Below are 12,007 nucleotides of genomic sequence, written 5' to 3'. Positions count from 1 at the left end.
TGACACAGCAGCGCCACCAGAGACGACTCCGACAAAGTGACGTGTACAGATGGAGAATTTCAGATTGTGTTATATTTAGATAATGAAGCCAGCTCAAGCAGGTCTGCTTTTGATTCCACCTTCTTCCCAACTGCCACTTGACACTTTCTGACGATATTTTATTTCATTAGATGCAGCACGTCTGCAACGTTGTCGGCTGACAGAACTGGGGTACAACTGAGTTAAGATGTTACTTCCTGTCTTGAAGAACTGCAGACATTTTTTTAAACACTCACATCATGTAGATACATGATGTGAGTATGTCACATCATGTCCAAGGTCATGATGTGACCTTGGACAAAGGTTTTGTTGCCCACTTTAAAGTTAGTCGACGTGCAGCTTTAAATAAAGAACAAGACTCAAAGGTGTTTTCTCGCCATATCTGTCAAGTATATTTTTTCCTAAAACTGAAACATATTTTTATAGTTTAAATAAATTAGTATAAGCTTGGTTAGCAAAAAGAAAAAAAAACCCTCCAACACAATCTGTCACTAGTAGCGGGTTGAAAATGTTCTGTTTTCTAATAACTGTAAGCAACGTGAGAGCATTTTGAGGGACAACAGTGATTTTACAGAGAGCACTTAAACCTCACTCGCCGTGAAGAGCTTTCACAAGCACTGGAGTTCTTTAGGCCCACAAGCTCATTGCATGACAGGGATTTCCCACTGGGAGCACGATGGGGAAAGCTGGTGTAAAAGTGAGAGGGCTGCTCTTAGACAGGGGACATCACTCAAGTTTTCACCTCAGTTCTCCAGAGGGTCAGACAGCAGTAACCTGCAGTATGTCAGTGAAGGGGAACGAGGAGGGAAACGACACATATGGACAAAACTCTGAACCTGTATCACTAGCTCTAGGCTAGGTCTCCAAAGTAGATATCCTCTCCTCATTATAATTGAAATAGGATGCAGAGCATAGCTATACCACCCTCAGTTTAGCATATTAGTTTGCAAAAGTTAACAATACTACAGTTGCAATAAAGTAATCGGATAACATCTACCACTGTCACATCATTGGTATCTTGCCAGGCATATCAGCAACGTAGAAAGATTAAACTGCCTGAGGTAAATTACTGCAGTATTTTTTGTCTGTCTGCATGAACACATTTTGACCACAAGCTACGCCAGCCTGCCATAAATATTATTCAAAAATGTCAAATTATTGAGTGGCATGAAAGCCGCAAGTCTTAACATTCCATGTATATCACACATCTGCAGCATTGTTGTTTATTGCATGGGAGTTACTCAAATGTCACATTAGTGACCCTATAAACAATTTACTGAACCTTCTGTAGACTATTGCGCCACTTGGTCAAGGTTGTGTATTTATATCCCAGTAATGCCTGTTGATGCATATTGTACACATACTAAGAATTAATTATGCCTCATTTCACTGCTTTGCCTCCTAAATGCCAACATTTGCATGTTTGGTACTGTATTCAAATTAACCATTACTGATTTTTTTTTTACTTAAATGGTAAATAAACTCAGACATGATGGTGCTCAGAGTGGCTCCAGAAAGCAGCTTCCTGACCTACTTTCTTTTCGAGAACATTAAACATTTGAGAACATCCATCATGTCTATACTCATATAGGCCTGTCGCGATAAACGATAAATCAATTAATCACACGATAAATTAAACCTATCGACCTCATTTTAATTATCGGCTTTATCATCTCTTCCTGCCGTTTTTTTTCTTTCTGTTGATGACACTGAATGAAAAAGGCTCAACTCCGGTGCTCTTCACTGACCCTCCCTTCCTATTTCCTTAGTGTAATGCCCTGCGCACACTAAAAGATTTGTCGGCTCATTTTCAAAACCTGACAGACCACCATTAGCCGACAGAAATCCTAGGTATAACGGTTCGATCGGGTTCGTCGTGCCGTGTGGTTTCCAGCCACATGGGCACAAAATAACTACAAGTCCAGTTAACTAATTTTAAAACCAGGCATTAATCAATGCTTTACTAGAATCTACCTACAATGCATGTGGCTAGAGTCCGCGTAAAGTCCTGACTGAATGAAAATCATTATAACCTATTTATGTCACGTTAACGAAGAACAGCTGAAAAGTTACCGGGTTTATCAACTGCAGTAGCAATTTGGCTCCAGTTCCTCCCCTTGTCATTTCTATATTCTTTGCACGAAATGTTGAATAAATATTAATGTTGTTTCCACATATCATCTCCAATGTCCGCTGAATTTTGGGTTGCTCCGTGTCAGCTGTTTGGGATTCCCCTATGTAATTTCCCCTCAGAAAGCATGGAGAGAATCTGCGCTTTCTGATTGGCTACCTGTCACATTCAGCATTAAGCTCCCTGTTGGGGAAAACCCCTGATTTAGATCAGACGGCCATGACGATCTACATCTACAGGATGATCAGTTACGAAATCACCAGCGACAACCTTAGATCGGCCAACGTTCTAAGATTATCGTAAGGGGAAAATAGTGGCAAAAAATCGTGTAGTGTGAACGACTGCGTTAGGGAGTCGGATGTGCCCATCTTCTCTATTTAAATCTAGTGATTACTGAATGGCAATATAGTATACAGATTTCATAATCTGCACTCTTTTGGTTGAATGAAGTATTTATTTCCACTTTAGCTTTATGTTGTTTAGTTTTTATTAAAGTACATTTTTTGTTAATGGAGACTGAGAGTCTATTTTATTTTTTGTTTTTGGTTGTTTTGTGTTCTTTTGAAAATAAAATGTATGTATCTATGGCAGGAAATCGCATGCATTATTACGTCATTTCCATTAAATCAGTGTCAAAAGGTCTTGAAACAATATTATCGTTTATCACAATAATTTTTTAGACAATTAATCGCTCAGCAAAATTTGTTATCGTGACAGGCCTATACAGATACACATGCAGACACGGTTAATAATAATCATTCTTAGTGACACAATACCCTCTCTTTTCTTTTCTTTGTTAATTCTTTGATTTTATTTTCCTTTTATTAATGTAATGTATCACACCATATATTTTCTACTTTTATATTAAATAAAAGTAAAAAAAAAAAAAAAAACATTTGAGAACATCAATATAAAAGGCTTACACCCTTCATCTCAATTCATGTGCACTATCCAAAATAAAGATAGTTCACATGAATTGAGATGAAGAACATACAGAATTATTGCATGATGTGATGGGATTTTACAAGATGTGTCTCAGTTCTTCATATTTACACACACATAAGATGCATACAGGGTGAGAGACAGAAATGTTTCAACAGAGGCTTTAGTCTGATCTGTTTTTCTTCCTTTTCTTTATCTGATTATTTACATAATTTATCCATCAATCCGTTTTCCATTCCTAGTTGAGCTCATCCAGGACTGGGAGGGTTGCTTTATCATCATATATGACTAAATTCAGGCACCACCAGATCATTTTATGGACAGACAAGACAAGTTTACTGTGACTTAAATGCTAGACGCTTTGTAGTTCAGTTTTATTGAAACAATGACGATATCTGACCAAACACCTGAAGTGGGTCATTTCTTTTGTTACATATAACTACAGTGATTCCTGACTGGATGTAAGCCATTGTTGTTTGAACTGTGTTAGCAACCCTGTGCTGTGTTCTGCACACTCTGGTTGTAAACAAGTCTCAAAATAGATTTTCAAAAGGCATTCGGAGAGTATGAACCTGCCTGGTATAAAAGTTATCTGCTGACAACAAACTTTAAATCCATTTATACATCAGAGGATGTCATTGCCAAAGAAGGCTTGGCAGTGTGTGACAGGGAATATGGATTTCTTTTTAATATGTATTTTTGTGTCCTAATGTAAGGTTGGTTCCTCATTAAAATGTGCTAGCCCCCTGCCAAGACTGCCATTCGAAGCTAGTAAAACTATATATGCTGTGCTCAATTATGTTGCTAAAATAGATAAAGGGCAGAAAGACTTGGGGAATTAATCTGTTGATCTTTTTTTCCTGTTGAATGTGATCCCAGCACTGTTTTTTTGGTCCTGTACTTTCATCACTGTTGGGTTGAGGACCGACTTGAAACAGAATAATTCCAAAAATATAATTTCAAGTCAACAGCTTAGTTGTTTTTTGGTGTTGATGGCCCTTTAGTCACTCGTATTCATGAAGCTCAAATTAATTGTCCGAACTAATCCTGATGAGCAATGACTGTTGCGCGACACGCAGTGTTATCTGAGGCTGATCTGGGTCTCCTAGGTTCACTGCTAACCCGATTTGCTTTGACAGCTTTGATAAGTAGGGCCACTAATACGCTGTTTAGAGCTTCAACAAGCCACCGAAGGAAGACAAATTCAATTTGTTCCTTCTGACAGGTAGCGGCGGCAAGAGGGATAGATCTGACTTGAATAGGTTTTTCTCCTGAGCTGCGAGCATCACCTCTTGGCTTCTGGCATTGAAGTGGCACTGGCATTTTCCAAACAGCCATTTAGAAGAAGTTAAATCCATCCTCTAGAAACATGGCTGTTTATCAAAAACGAAGCAGGCAAGGACACCATGCAGCTCGTGCTCGGCTGCCAACTGTGTGATAAAATAGAGAGTTGATTTTTTTGGGGGGGGGATGAATTTGTAGACTTTTAAAGACATAGGAATGTTTTGTTTTTTTTTGTATTTTATTCTAGAGTGTGTATTAAATTATTTAAACCATTAAAAAACATCTAGAAACCATTCACACTCAGTACAGTAGAACATAATCAAAAGTTTGATTTATTTAACTAATTCAACTCAAAAAGTGAAGCTCAAATATCATAGTGGCACATTTTTGTAAGCTGATATTTTTTTGCATATTTTGGTCGTTGCAGTCTATAGCTAACCCAAAAGTAAAAGAAAAATCTAAATAATACACAAGAGCAAATAAATAAATGAATAAATACACTTTTCTATACAAAAACATCTAAAGAAAATTAGGTCTTTGCAGTGTACAGCCTACCAAAACTCACCGTAGTCATCATAGCAGGTCTTGGTACTTTTGACGCCATGTGGGCAGGTGCCAAGTCCTGCTGGAAAATGAAAACAGCATCTTTATTTTGTCAACAGAGAGAAGAACGAATGTCTGCAACACTTCATGGCTGCTCTGACTACAACACACTGGACCAAAACCAGGATCTAACATGAACCAGAAAACCAGAAAAGTTGGATTGCCTCCTCTGGTTTGGGGTCAATCTGTGAAATTATTGTTTGGAATAAATAGTTCTTTAACAAGTCTACATTTGCATTCTAACCACCTTTGCAACGCAATTCCAATTTTGACTATCGTTGAGGAACTAAGACCATTTTTCCTTTTTAAGTTTGGTTGCATTGTCGGAGCATATCTACATTCCCTGGATCTCTCCTGAAGAGCAGCCTTTACACTGAAAGAACAACACGCTATTAGTGAGTTACACGGAGTCCCACTGGTTTATTTCCAGTTCAGACCGTGGGTTTTCTCTGCTCTTGGAGTGGTGATTTATCCCTCTGCCGTCACTCTGGTCCTGCTGTCCTCAGCACAATTAGTCCTTGTGAGCGCGCCTTCCTAGAGAGACGCAAAAATATATTCAGCAATTGATGAGAAGATGTCAGATGTTCTCCTTTTCTTTCCCCGGCAGTCCCACCCCTATTCAGGTTAAATGTGAGTGATCATACAGCTCTTTTAGTTTTGCCAATGTTTTTGTAATGATCTATATGAATATATGTATATATATATATTTTCCCCTGCATCCGTGTTGTTTTTCACAACAGAGCAGCAGGAGACAACTTGTGATTAAACACATCCGCTTATATTTTGGTGATTACAGAAAGCCCAATCCTCTAACATGAAAAAAAAAAAAAAATCCCTGGCAGGTTTTAGTGAATCACATAATCCCTCATGATAGCAAAAACCTAACGCATCAATCACGGCAGATTTTGATCGCTGATAAAAAAGGCAGGGATTACAGTCCTTTGTGGAAAAAAGACTGACGTGTTCGGAGGATTGTCTATAGAACAAGGTGTGTGCTGATGCTGATTTACTGGAGGATGTGTTCAAATGTTCAGATTAAACCTGCTCTCTGACATTTACTGCCATTAATCAAACAAATGCAGCGCAAATCTGCATGATCTCTTTTTAAATATCCGGAAACTGAAAGAAGCTCTTGGCAAACATCATTTCTCCATGTCACTAAATTATCAGTGAAACAAACGTAGTATTAGTAAGGAGTTGTTGCCATGGGAGATTTAACGTTCTGAAGGCACCTTATGGATAAAATTAGATGTGAATTAAAGATTCAGCCATTTCTCATACGTCACTTAGTCTCCATAAACTATATTTTATGAAACTGTTTAACCATCACACTGTCTTGTAACAGTGTCCTCGTTTAATCTCTGTCCTCTATGCCTTTGGGTTTTTGCAAGGGTGTAACTAGATCTCGTTTCAGGGGTTAAGACTCTAACATACTTCATCCGAAGTGCTAAAATTGACTCTCGTTAACGTAGACACACAATGAACGCACAACGAATGCACAACGTTTTACAGACCCAAATGACTACAACGGGAGACTCAAGGATTTCTCAAATATTCACAAAAGAATCAAAGCAAAACTCCAGGTATGTTTTTAATGAGGGAATAACATTATAATATGTCAAAAGAGTCGATTTTACATAATATTTCAGATTTAGAAGACAAAAAAAAAAGAAAGATAAAAATTAACTATGGCTATGTTTCATTGCATGTTTCGTTCATTGCATACAATGAAGGAAAAACATTGCTTAACAACAACTGTACAGCACAACCACGCTGCTATATGCGGTACACAATAACAGAGATGGTGACTGGACTTTCAGTTCCAGTTGCAAAAACGAAGATTTTTGGCCTGGACTTGAACGTCTGCGTTAAAAAACATTACACTTGACTTAGACTCGTTCTCTGAGACTCAATTTTTAATCATCTCATGTCAATAGGAGTGAAAATAAATCAGTTTATAAGCCACAGACTGCAGCTCAGGTAGGTGACAAGCTGAGCTGTGTTAATTTATCAGCCCGTGATGTTTAAAGACAGCGGACAGTTAATAACGCATAACAATCTGCTCATGTCGAATGTAAATGTAGAAGATGGTTTTCTAATCATCTGACTCAGTTAGGAGAAAAATAAAACATCTTAACTGAAGGAAGACAGTGTGAATGCATCCGTAAACAGATACTATCAAAGGAAAAGCACAGACAAAACCGGTTTTAATTTCCCTCATTTACTTTTTCTTCTTTTATATACATAATGCAGGAAATATGCTTTATCAATTCTTAAACTGATTTAAAGCAGTTCATAGCAGGTTTTGCCTGTTCAATCAAATATTAAAAGATTAAAAGATAACTGCTGAAGAACATTAAAACATTAAGGAACAAACGTTCTTTAATGTTCTTTTCCTAAGGACAAACAGAACAAGGTTTTGATTCCTAACCTGCAGCGATGCGCTGCTATAGGCTGTCTGGATTAGAAAACTCTTCCTCTCATTTAGAGACTTGACTTGAGCTTGAAAATGGAGAAAAAAAAATATTTAAACATTTCTAATCGTTCCACCATAATAATCCATCCATTTTCTTTACACCCTTGTCCCTTAATGGGGTTGGGAGGGTTGCTAATGTTCTGGGTGAGAGGTGGGGTACACCCTGGACAGGTCGCCAGTCTGCTGCAGGACAACACAGAGACACACACACACACACACACACACCTAGGGGCAATTTGGAGAGGCCAATTAACCTCACAGTCATGTTTTTGGACTGTGGGAGGAAACCAGAGTACCCAGAGAGAACCCAGGCATTCACAGGGAGAACATGCAAACTCCATGCAGAAAGAGGGCTGGGAATTGAACCCAGAACCTTCTTGCTGTAAGGCAACAGCTCTACCAACTGTGCCACTGTGCAGCCCACCATAATAATCTATAATCAATAATCTATCTTAGTCGAATACAGGGTAATAACTGCTATCATTGCCATCAACAACAACGTGTTGCGTTGCTTATTACCATGAAACATGGCATCAGCCTTTAAGTCTGTTGCAGATGTCAAAACAGCTAAAGGGCTGTATGTGAATATTTATGCGTGGCCCTAAACAACATTAAGAACTGACTTAGAAAGAATTCTTTTTTATTTTTTTTTTGATATTTTAATATAACTGCACATTTATATTCTCTTAAAAACAAAATGGTGCAATACAACGGGCCTGTCACAAAACAAATTCTGCTGGACGATAACTTGTTCCAGAAGTTATTGCAATAATCGATAATGTTGTTTTGAGACCATTTTTAAGTAATATATTTGTAAAAATGCAAGAACACATTCTCAAAGATCAATAAACTTTAAACGCTAATGAACATTTAACACCGGAACTGTGTTAAATGAAGACATTTTAAATACCCAAAATAAAAAAATAAACAATAAATAAAATGAATGATGAACAAAATTGAACAAAATTGTCCTTCAAGAAAAAATAGCTATTTAAGACCAAAGCACCAAACTAAAGACTTTTATCATCCAGTTTTTGGTATAAAGAGAGAAAAAAAGAGCTAAGCGATAAATTATGCTAATGGAAATTATTGAGTTTCTTTTAAATTGTCATGCGATTAATTGATTTATTGATTATTATCTCTCTCTCTCTCTCTCTCTATATATATATATATATATATGTCCATGTTTTAATTAAATATAACAGTAAGAGTGAGCCACCTATACACACTTTTTACTCCAAAACATATCTTGATGTCTTGGCACAGCCATTCATTTAAACGTTGCTCATTAAATGTATTGCTGAACCCACAAAAACAACAGAAATCCTTATAAAATGATTTAATATTTTTAATTAAATAAAAAAAAAAGCCCGGAGTAGATTGAACTTTGTATTTTTGGTAGTTGTTGCAAAGCGTTTCGACACCGCTGGGATGGTGCCGCAACAAGACTCTGAAATATTGAATTAGGCACCTCATTTATAAGATCAGACATAATGAACTTGTGTAAATAATAAAGTAGGTTACTCAGAGGATATCAGAGGGAGAGTTTCCCAGCATTAAAGCCAATCGCTTGGTTTGTGTAGAGTAATGAGGAACTGTGCTACATCTGACTTCAAACCGAGAGTGCTGGGACATTTTCTTTTTTTTCTTTTTTTTTTTTTCTCTTTTCCCTTCACACTCTCTGTTTTGGTGCCCTTAACAGGAAACTTATTGCAAACAGAGTGAATATCTGCCTGTGTTCCCTTCAAATTCACCATCTTTTTTTCTGTTTTCCTTTACTTCCAAAAGTGCTTATTTGTATTCCCAAGTTGATGCGCAGTTGACATGGCTCCTGCGCTGTGATGCGGGCAGCAGCACGGTGTTGCTTTGTTCTCCATCAGAAAACAAGCTTTTCTGCTTGTTCGAGCATTTTTACCCATCGGCGAGTTCGCCGCTGGAAGTCAGCAGGCTGAGATGTCTCCACAAACAATCCCAGGCACAACATCCCATCTGCAGCCTGTCAGGCGGACGGGATGCGGTGGGCAAAAAGGGAAAATAAAATCTGCTGTGGTGCGATCCAGCCCCTTGCAAACCATTGTTTGAGGATAGCACAGCTCAGCGATCAAGACTGTGTCCAGGTGGAAATAATGGATGCACTGGACATGAGTTGAACTCGGCACATTTCCTGATAACTCCTGATGCCTAAGCGCTTCTGTCTCCTTTTAAAATTTGTGTGGTGAATTAGAATCCATTAGAGGAACTACTCATTTAGTTTTTTGTGGTGATTTTAATATGACTTTTATCCCAAAAGTTGTTTCCAAAGGATGTGTGTGCCGTGTGACCTCATCCGGTCACCTGACATGGTATAATTTCAAAAGAAGAGAAAAAGCTGAAGTTCAGTCTGACTGGGATTAAAACTCAGCACTATGATTCACTGATCCACTTTCACTTCCAAAATGATACAGATATCTGAAATTTTGTGTTGGCCAATACAGGTCCAATTCAGAAGAACAGCACTGAATTGACATAGAATGTTTCTTTTTTTACATTTTTTAACAGACATACATGTACTGAATTGTGTACAAATTGATTTGATATTCTGCACCAGTACATAACACTTAAATACACCAATAGCATCAGAAATTTGATCAAACAGTTAAAAACAATGCAACTTTAATTTGTTCAGTCTGTGCAATTAGAACTAGAACAGCTAATGTAAAATAAACAATAAAGAAACCGAAACTGACAAAAACAAAAGGCTGGCCATCTTGTGCAAAGCTTCTTTCAACTGGTTCAGAAAATACAACTAGGGATTCTAAATATAATGTAAAATTAATAATAAAGCATGACGTCAGACAGATCTACCCCTTTTGACTGGGTGCACTGTCACCGCTACCCAATCTAGAATTGTTTTTGATACCGGGACCAAAACGATCAGATCAGTAAGCTCTCTCTCTCTTTCTAGATAAAATGTAGAGGAGATGTAGATGAGGAGCTGAACCAAACTGCCTATAAAAAAATACCATCTCTATAAAGCTGAGGGAAACATGAAAGATTCCTGGTAGATCAATGACTGTAGAAACCTCAGACTGCAGCTCAAGAAACTCTGATTACATACCTCTCCACAGTATATATACATTTTTTAATGAAATGTGGGGCTGTTGTTAATGATTATTTTAGTAATTTAGTAATCTATTATTCCGATGATTAATTTTACTAATTGAATAAAAACGTTTCCCATTCTGTAGTAGCTGCTTAAGCTAGTACAAGAATGAAAAAGTAAACATTTTATTCCTTAAAATACAATACAATTCAAACGTCACTTTCAATCTCAAGTTTGAAGTATGGGAAAAAAATTGAAGCATGCATTAACTTTTGAAAATTATAAAGCAAACTTAAATTGAGGCTTTACTAAACACTGCCTTTGTTATAATTCTTCACTTCCAGCATCAAGTTTGAAGTTTGAAAAATCTTTTTCATAAAATAGATATTTCTAATCTTTTTCTTTTCATGCCATTGCTCTTCTTGATAAGCAAGAATCAAACAGATACATTTTCTTGTTTGTTGTACCCAAGCGAGAAAATGGAGCTGGAAGACATTAAACAAAAGCTACAATAATAATCAGGCTGCAGAGAACAAAGTCTGCAGAGAACTGGTAAAAGTTTCAAATAATATGTGGGTTTACGTCGGGCCTGGGTCTCTACTGTTAGTCTGGTTGGATTGGGGTCGGATGTTTACAGGTTTGGTCAGGTCAGATTTATTTTAGGACCGATAAAAACTAATGTTTCCTGCTGAGATGTTGCAGCATCTAGAAGTCACTATGACTGTATCATAGTGTCACTACGTTCTGTCCGTTGTAATAACTTGGAACATAGATTCATTCAGTTTGAAGTTTCCCTGTAGCTGATGAGCTTCAGGTGGAGTTTGGCTGGCACAGAGGAAGGTCTGCTTATCAACCACCCACCTAGGGAGCTTCTGGAAGGTTAGCCCAACATCTTTATACTCCAGTTTTCAACCGAAAACAAAACGCTGACTCAGATTGTTTGCAGGACTTGCTCTGAGACAGTCCTAAGAAAATTGTACTTTTTGTCTAACCTCAAGAAAATGATCAAATTCATTGATTATCCTCAAAGAACAGTTTCTGACAACAAAATAATAATAATAAAATTAATAAGTTCATTTCAAAACCTTTTAATCTAAATGTGTGACATTTGCTTAGTGACCAAAACTGGACGCCGTTATTCATGATTTTGATTTCTTTAGTCTCAAAATGTCCTGAAAGCTGTATTAAATGTTGAATAATAACAATAATTATGTTTTCATATATAAAATAATTCACAATGAGCAGATGGCAACAAAAGAGGATGTTTTGAACTGTTTCCTGCAAGAAAAATGATTGGACTACACGTTATGTGTTCTATAACAAAAGACGGTTCTTACACCGATTGTAATTGCTTGTGTTGCAAAGTGCTGCTGGCATAAATTATAGATCCTGTAGAGACGTTTTAAAATGATTAGGTTTTTAAAACTAGTTTGAGTCAATGTATTAAAGT

General features: G+C 37.2%; 1 protein-coding gene across 1 annotated transcript in view; it reads left to right on the top strand.

The window, feature by feature from the left end:
• khdrbs3 (KH domain containing, RNA binding, signal transduction associated 3) overlaps positions 1-12,007 on the top strand; it is a 128,004-nt gene that overhangs the window by 57,490 nt on the left and 58,507 nt on the right. The window lies entirely within an intron of this gene.

Source organism: Poecilia mexicana, unplaced genomic scaffold (genome assembly GCF_051168715.1).
Source record: "Poecilia mexicana isolate PSO_F unplaced genomic scaffold, ASM5116871v1 scaffold_11, whole genome shotgun sequence".
In the NCBI taxonomy this organism is placed as follows: domain Eukaryota; kingdom Metazoa; phylum Chordata; class Actinopteri; order Cyprinodontiformes; family Poeciliidae; genus Poecilia; species Poecilia mexicana.
Note: the sequence above shows the minus strand (reverse complement) of the source record. Positions and strands in the feature narration are given on the sequence as shown.